Source organism: Lepeophtheirus salmonis, chromosome 8, assembly GCF_016086655.4.
Source record: "Lepeophtheirus salmonis chromosome 8, UVic_Lsal_1.4, whole genome shotgun sequence".
In the NCBI taxonomy this organism is placed as follows: Eukaryota; Metazoa; Arthropoda; class Copepoda; order Siphonostomatoida; family Caligidae; genus Lepeophtheirus; species Lepeophtheirus salmonis.
The window spans coordinates 3,305,711-3,314,106 of NC_052138.2; positions in this window are offsets into that span (position 1 = coordinate 3,305,711).

An 8,396-nucleotide genomic window follows, 5' to 3' on the forward strand; every position below is an offset into this window, starting at 1 on the left:
TTTTTTATTATTGAATTCATTTGTACAAAATGAGTGTTCCCTTGTTTTATTTATATTAGAAATATACTCTCTAACAAACAAAATATCAGGAGTCGATCCCTTTATGTGACTAAGTATTGCAGTCAATTTCCTAAAAAAAAAAAAAAATTCTAATTTTTCTCTCTACTGATTCAATATTTTTCCAACTTTATTGTATTCTACTTTTTTCCTCATTTACGGTTCTAATTTCCTGGTACTTTCCTACGACTCTACCTTTGAGTGCCTCCTTGTATCTTCACATGGGTTTGCCTCACTGCAGCTCTCAGCCTGAATTTCTGATAAATTATGGATCATAACGAAGTGGAAATCACAATTTTGTTTGATATTATGCTTCAGAATGATAATTAATTGATGAAGGAGGAGTGATAATCACTATTTTACATCCGAATTGTTGTAGCGTTAATTTATTACGTAAAATACTACTACAACGGTAAAGATTCGAACTATATTCGAACCATATTCTTTTTCTTTTTATATAGATGGGAAAAAAATTATTTCACTCAATAGTTCATCGTTCACTTTTAAAATGACAGAAATGTAAAAAATGTAAAGAATGTGTTATTTTCTGTTTAAAGACTCATGGCATCTCCATCTGGGCTACCTACAAGATCATGAAGGATGAAAATGGTGTAAAAAGCTCCCATAGCGCTAAGAAGAAACAAAACTTTTGAAGAAATAATATAGCTGTCTTTTGGCCTGCCTCCATGTGGTCCTTAACCACCACTGACCTCAAACCCCTCGGGGACGTCCGCAGGATTATATTATAGGGGGTTGGTTAAAAAAAAGCTATTCTTTTTTTGGGAAAAAAATTTAAATATTGACTTTTTTTACAAAAAATTTCATATAATAAATTTTTTCGAAAAAATATCGAAAATTCAGGATTATTCAAAAAAAAAAAAATCAAATAATTACTTTTAATTTTTATTTTTATTTATTGCACATAATTAGCTGTCGATTGATAAGAGTTATCAAGTTTTCAAGTCGCCTCTATGAGCATGAGTACGAAAAGAGGATTGAGATCGCAGTGCTCCTCCGCGCAGGGTTGTCCCGGAAGACCATCTGGGGTCAGACTGGGCCTCGAAGATGTATAATGTTTCCATGCAGTAAGCTGTTCACAAAGAAATTCAAAAATCCAAAGCTTTTCAGAAAAAAATTCAAAAATCTATTGCTATTCACAAAAACTATTTTTTTTTTTGGGGCGGGGGGAAATTAAAAATCTAGTTATTCACAAAAAATTTGGAAAATAAAATTTCAAATATCAAATTTAATATAAAAATCATGTAATAACTTTAAAAAAAAAAAAAATTGACTACCACAGATGTTCCGAAAGAAATTTAAACATCCATAACTATTCCCAAATATTATTTATTTTGGAAAAAAAGAAAAATTCCTTAATTTGGAGAGGGGGCTACAGCCAACCCACTTGGGACGCCTCTGCCCCTGGACTTTGGTGTTTGAGGAGATATGTCGCTCCTTGGGATTTATCAGTTGGATCTTGGGATATTAACGTTACGTTAAAATAATTTGTAAGAAAATGTCGAATTCATGAGATTTTTTATAATTAGATCAATAATAAATCGATTACTTTCACCTGATTTTATTAATTATACGTTGTTTGTTCTAAATGTAAGGTGACTTTGTATTTTTAGGGGGGGGGGAAATCATTTTTTAATCAATATTTATGTTGCCTCTTTCAATTTAATCCCCCTCAGATACAATAGACTTGTGCTAACGCTTTTTCCAATCCTCAAAGGGCTTCTCATAATCACTTTTTAATAGCCTTGATCTGTTACAACAATGCAATTTTATCTCCTCAATCGTTGCAAATATCTGTACTTTCATTGATCTCTTCAGTTTTGGGAACAAGAAAAAGTCACAAGGGGCCAAATCCGGTGAATATTGTGGCATAGTTGTGGTGTTGTTTTTGGCCAAAAATTGCGCGATTTTTTCGGTCAAAATTTGCAATTTTGCAACAAACTTCACTGACACTCGTCTCATGCCAAAAACGTTCGAAAAATTTTATGGCACGAGCCAACCGATGTGACAATATCCTCAGCAACTTCTGTGACAGTGATTCGACGGTTTACCAAAAACAATTTTCTCCACTGCTTCAACTTTTTCATCTGTTATTGACGTGCTTGAGTGTCCAAAACGAGGCTCGTAATTGGGATCTTCCCAGCCATCTTTGATGAGTTTGTACCACTTGTAAACATTTCTTTTTTGAACTCAGAACAGTTTCACCGTATGTGATTATTAACATTTCAAGTGTTTTGGAGCACTTAATTTCATTTTTTAGACAAAATTTAATGCAAATTATTTGATCCATGTTTTTCAATAGCAAAAAAAAAATGGCCAAACACACAAAATACTTTTAATCTTTTTCCCTCTCTCAAATAAACTAAACCTAGGAGATAGCTGAAACAGTAAATATATGTTCGTAGCGAGTGTACTAACGTAAATAATAAAAAAATCGACCATAACAATGTACGTTGGCCGCAAAATTGAAAAAGTCACCTTGCTTCTTTAACACACCTCGTATATAGATATGAATATTATTCCATAAATTTCCTTATTTTTTGTTCTTCTTCCTTAACACTATTATAATACGACAATAAGAGTAAATAGTGGTCCATTAAAATCGGAACACTTTGAATTGTAAGCTCCAACAAGATATAATTAATTAATTAACAATAGAATTTCAACAAAATGAATACTATATATATGTAGATGTGTGTCTGAGCTATTATAATCATTAATGTAGCTGCCCTTAGCGACAATTATGGCTTCCGGGCTCCGACAATAGGCCTAACACCCCCTGCAGATGTAGCCCTTTCTCATGGCGTCCCAAGTGCTGGCTGATAGTGGCTTTGAAGGCCTTGGTGTTTGGTTTACGGACACTGCAGGCCTTCCTCTCGACATGCACTCTCTTGCACAGGGCCTATTGAACTTGATGGGATTGGCATCCGTTATTTTCTTTAAGTCATCCGAGTCCAATTGGCCTTTTTTTGACAGTGACGCCCGACTGCTTGGAGTGCGCGAATACAAATTTGTGGATCACGTTCAAGTGCCCTTTTCTCGACTTGTATCCAAGCTAGAGAGCTTCAGTTTGTTTTGTTTTGTAATTAGTTGTCTCTACTTTAATATATATAAATATGAATTAATTTCAATCACTCAGCCTTAATTAATTATTGAATTAGTAAGTGTTCAGATTTCAATGGACCATCCGGTCTATATTGTGTACAAGTTGCAACCAGTATTATATACACCTTATCATGCATGGAAGGGATCCCTAGTTTTATGTCAGCCCTTATTTATTCGGTCCGGTACAGTCTTGGGACCGGTCCTTAGCGGTCTCTTCGATATTAGAATTTATCATCAAATATCGATTGTTTATTAAGTATTATTATTTTATGTAGTAAGTTTATATTGTATTCAGATCACTGCACATTGACATACCTATCTTGCAAAAAGTATTCATATTTTTGTGATTATACAATAGAGTACAAATATATAATATTTCTCTTTGTTTAATTATTGTGTTACATAATAGAATAAATTACATATAATACGAACATTATATAATGTTCGTATTATATTCTATTATTATGAAATTTGAAATATTATTTTTTGCAGAATGTGTTCATCACTAAAAGGCTGATAATGTGATTCATATGAGATGTGGAACTCTATAGACCTCATCCTCTTGGTTTCAAGCTAGATTCTACGTTTATTAGATTGTTCTAAAATGATTGAGACCGCCCCAGTAAGACAAAAAATACCATTCAAAAGTTTAAAAAAAGTACTCAATCATGTCACATTGGCTTTTCGGCTCAGATATCGTTGTGGCAATGGTTTTCCAACTGTGTCCTGATGAGACACCTTTCTCAAGCTTAAAAGTTGCAGAGGATTTTGACATATGGATCGACCCATAATTTTTTTTTTTTTTTTTTTTTTTTTTTTTTTTTAAGTTTGTTCCGAAACTGCTCAATTTTGATCGTATCTTTTACCAAAAACAACAATACAATCATGCCTCAGGCAGTCTATTTACGTGATGTGTCCCCACGTGACTATTTCTTGTTGTAACAAACTGAAGAGAACTATTAAAGGACGGAGATTTGCAACGATTAAGGATATAAAGAGTTCATCGCTGAAAAAGCTCAAGGTTATACGGAAAAGTGGTTATGAGCAGTGCTTCAATGCACAAGTGTATTGTTTCTGAGGGGCACAAAATAAATATATATTTATTCCTAAAAAATACCAAGTCACCGTACTACTCGAACACACCTATTATAAAACCTCTCTCACAGTAGCTTCCTCCTACCTCATGGCATGGTCATTCTTGACTTTAAAATATATATGATTCATTAGATCTATGCACATTGTTACCTTCACTATTTTTTAATCATAAACACTACAGGGTTTTTGTAAATGTTTTGAGACTAACATGAACGAATTAAACAATCCTGAATAATTTTGTATATTTTTACCTAATATACAAAACAATTTTATAAATACAGTATACAATAATTATATTAAGGATAATTAATCTTAAAATTGACCACCGGTGGCAGTAATAATGCCTTTAGTATTAACAGGTCAAGGGAATTCCATTTTAAAATAAAGGAGTGTTAAACACCATAATTTAAGGTGCAGTCTCAATTCTGTCATTCTAGTAGTATGTCTCAATTGGGGGTGAAAGGATTTTTGTTTTGGGGCCCCTGTAGTTATAACAATGCAAATAGGACTAAATAAGTAAGATATATGTCTATTTAAGATATATACTGATGTAGTTATTCAATGATCATCGTGTTAGTCTTTATAATCTCTGAGTAAATATTGAGTAATCTCTTTATTAATCAACTTAAGGATCTGTTTGTCTTAATTTTTTCAAAATAAGAATAATGGAAATGTTAATATTTGAGAATAAGGACCACTAAGTAGAGCACAAAATCTCCCCCGAAAATCAAATGGAGAACCAATTGTTCACAAGTTATGGTGGATTTTTTACGTTTTGTATTACCTTGACATCTCAAATTTTATGGCCTATTAGGGTGACCATATCTAATCTTTGTACCAAATTTGATCAAAATCGATCAGTAGTATCTTTTGCTGTCATCCTGGTGATTAACAAACTAAAATGGACACTCGATAGAGCACAAAACATCCCCCTAAAATCAAATTTAGTTAATTATCTCCACTTTTTCACAAGTTATGATCGATGATGCATTTCTAACGTGTTGTGCTTCCTTGTCCTTGACCCTCTCAAATTTAAGGGAATCAACTCTTCTTCGTTATACTCTAACAGAAGTGGCGAGGCTGACAGGAATGGCTCCAGAAAAAAGCCCATCAAAAATGCAGATACCCTGAAGGACGCCCCTGATCCCATTCTTGAAGTTTACTGTCTCACGGTATTGACGTTTTCAAGATGAACCTACTTCCCTGGGTCCATGAAAAGCTTCCCTGATGACATCTTTGAGCAAGATGGGACTCCAACTCCCACTGCAAAAATTACTCAGACCTTCATTGCTTTCTGGGACAAGAGAATGTGGCCACAGAACAGTACGGATATCCATCCCCTCCACTTTTCTTTCCGTCTGCACATTGAGAGGAGGCTCTGGGGGCTACAACGTTTATGACATGAAGGTGCTATCATGGATCCGAACTTCATTCACAATACTTACAACTCTTTTTGCTAGAGGCTTGTCGCCATCTGTGCCGGCCAAATAGAATAAATCAATCATACATTAGTTATGTATCAGAAAAGGTTTAATTCATTTTTTTTTTTGGTAAATGTATTATTAAATAGTGGCCGAGGATTTTCTTTTTTGCTCAAAGTATGTAATTTTGAAGTTTCCACGCAGTATAATGTTTGTACCAAATTTGATCAAAATCAATAAGTAAATTTTCCCGTAATCTTGGTGACTAACAAACTAGAATGGGTACTCTGTAAAGCCCAAAACCTCCACCTAAAATCAATTAGGGTTATGTATCTCCATTCTTTCCCTAGTTATGATTGATTATGTCTTTTTTTACATTTTTTGCTTCTTTGAACTTAACTCTTTCAAAAGTCAATGGCTTCTTGGTGTGGCCATAAATAAACTTCGTATCAAAATCGATCTGTAAATTTACCCGTAATCCAGATGACTAACAAACAATTAAGTAGGGGGGGAAAAACATAACCTCTGTTCAACTTCGTTGGCAGAGGTACATATTTGAAAATCTTTATTCTTTATGTCCTTTTTCATAAGCAATAACAGCGTACATATCCCGGGTGACAGATTGGAAGCTCTTGAGGATAAAGGCCGTACCACAATGTCATGATGGCAGCTCGGAGCGAATCCAAATTTGAATGAGAGGAGGGATAGGAAATTCTTCTTCAAGACGCCCCAAACTGCAAAGTCTAGGGGGTTGAGGTCAGAGCCGGTGGAAGGCTACAAGAGGCAAGCCAGAAGTCTCATATGTCGTTCGTTGCTAAAGTCTTGGTTCTTCTTGCCTGTATGAGGCTGTAATGGACTTCTTGATGTTCTTGGCCGTTCAAATGGAGAAGGCAACAGTTTTTGCAGCTTCTCGGCACTGACATTGACGTAGAGGAGATTGCACAACGTTTGTCTTTTTTACTATTACTCAAACTTTTTTACACTTAGAGACATGGGATTAGAACAATATTTTTTTTTTGTTTTTTTCGACTGCCATTTAGTTGCGTAATGAAACCTCATCAATCAACGTTCAAACCCTAATTAGGTCTAGGCTAGGACATTTAAAAAAGGGGACTTAATACAAAATTTGACTTTGCTCAATGTATCTAAGTTATTGTGTGTCAGCTATCGAATTTACTTCTATTCAGTCATCTACTCCGTGTTTTGAGACATTAGGAATGCATATTTTCACTATTAAAGTGAAGGACATTCGTCTCCTGGGTTAAACTCTCATCTAACAACTCTATCAATGATCCTTTATTTCAAAGAATATGAGTCCTGAGTTCCTCTCCTCCGGGTCTTTCTCATCAATTTACATTCTTGATTCTACAATTTGTCAGGGTCATGTTACATATGTACCAACAGTAATTACTAATTTGTATTGACTCTCATTTTTTAGGATGGCTATGAATTACCATAAGCCTTCTTTATCAATTAGAAGATACATGATAGAGACTCCTTGGTGAATGTGCTGAATTGAACCTAAGGAAAGATCGTGCTACGTCGTCACTTCTGGCATTAAAGAAATAGTGATGTACAACATAATTACATAAAGTGATCTTGAATAATTAATTGTAAACATTCCTTCATGTTTAATTCCCCTCGGCATACAGTGAGCATTTTAAGTGATAAGGGGATATAAATAAATTCAAATACAGAAGACTATGTACAGAATTACTTGAAGTAAATAACTTTTCAGATTATATGAAGTTCAAAACTTTTATAATATGCATTGTTATATAATGTTTAAATTATAAACTAAAGTATCTTAAAAGGAATGTATAATTGAAATAGAACCGACTACAAATTGCAGATTCTGAATTCAATTTAGCAATTATTGTGATATGTTTAATGATGTTGTTGGCTACTTTGTTTAATTTTTCCACTGAAATTGAAAAATTTAAAATTAGCTTGGACACGTTGGTCTTTATAATTATGATCGTCGTTGTAGAATAAAATACTTCATCAAAAAATGTGCAATGTTCTTAAGGAAGTGACTCTCTCCAGGACTTGAGATAAGTGCTTATAGAAGAGGAATTATCTGTATTTAAATTTATAACTCCAGACAATTTTCTCAAGTATGAAAAGCCAGACACTGAAAACCAGCTATCATGTACAATTCTTCTATATAGATAAGGACTACGATTTTCCCATAGCATACATGATGCTAAAAACTTCATTGAGTTCCTTCACCTCTGCTTTGGTTTTGATCTATTATTTAGCTGTTGAACTACAGGAATTTATTTTCTTTGAAAATCATTTTCTTTATTTTAACTGGTATTTAGAATTCTTATGAACTGTTCAAGCTTTAATTCTAAAAAAATTCCGCTTTGACAAAGAGTTTCGATTTTTATGTTCAAATTTGTTTTCGGTTATAGTTGTAAATTTTAATTCATCAAATACTTTAAGAGTGTTTATAAATTTGGGACTCTGTTCAATTTATAAAGAAAAATAGCAGACTATCTCCGTTTGTTATAAGATGAGTATCAGACGTTTTAAACAACTACAATCGATTTTTTTTATATCTTAAGAGGATGCTATTTTATTTATTTCAAAATAAGTTACTTCTTGTTTTGGTTGAAGATTTTTATCATTTTAAAAAATGTGTAAAGATTATTGGAAAAAATATTGGCAGCACAAAAAGACCTATGAGCGTTTAAA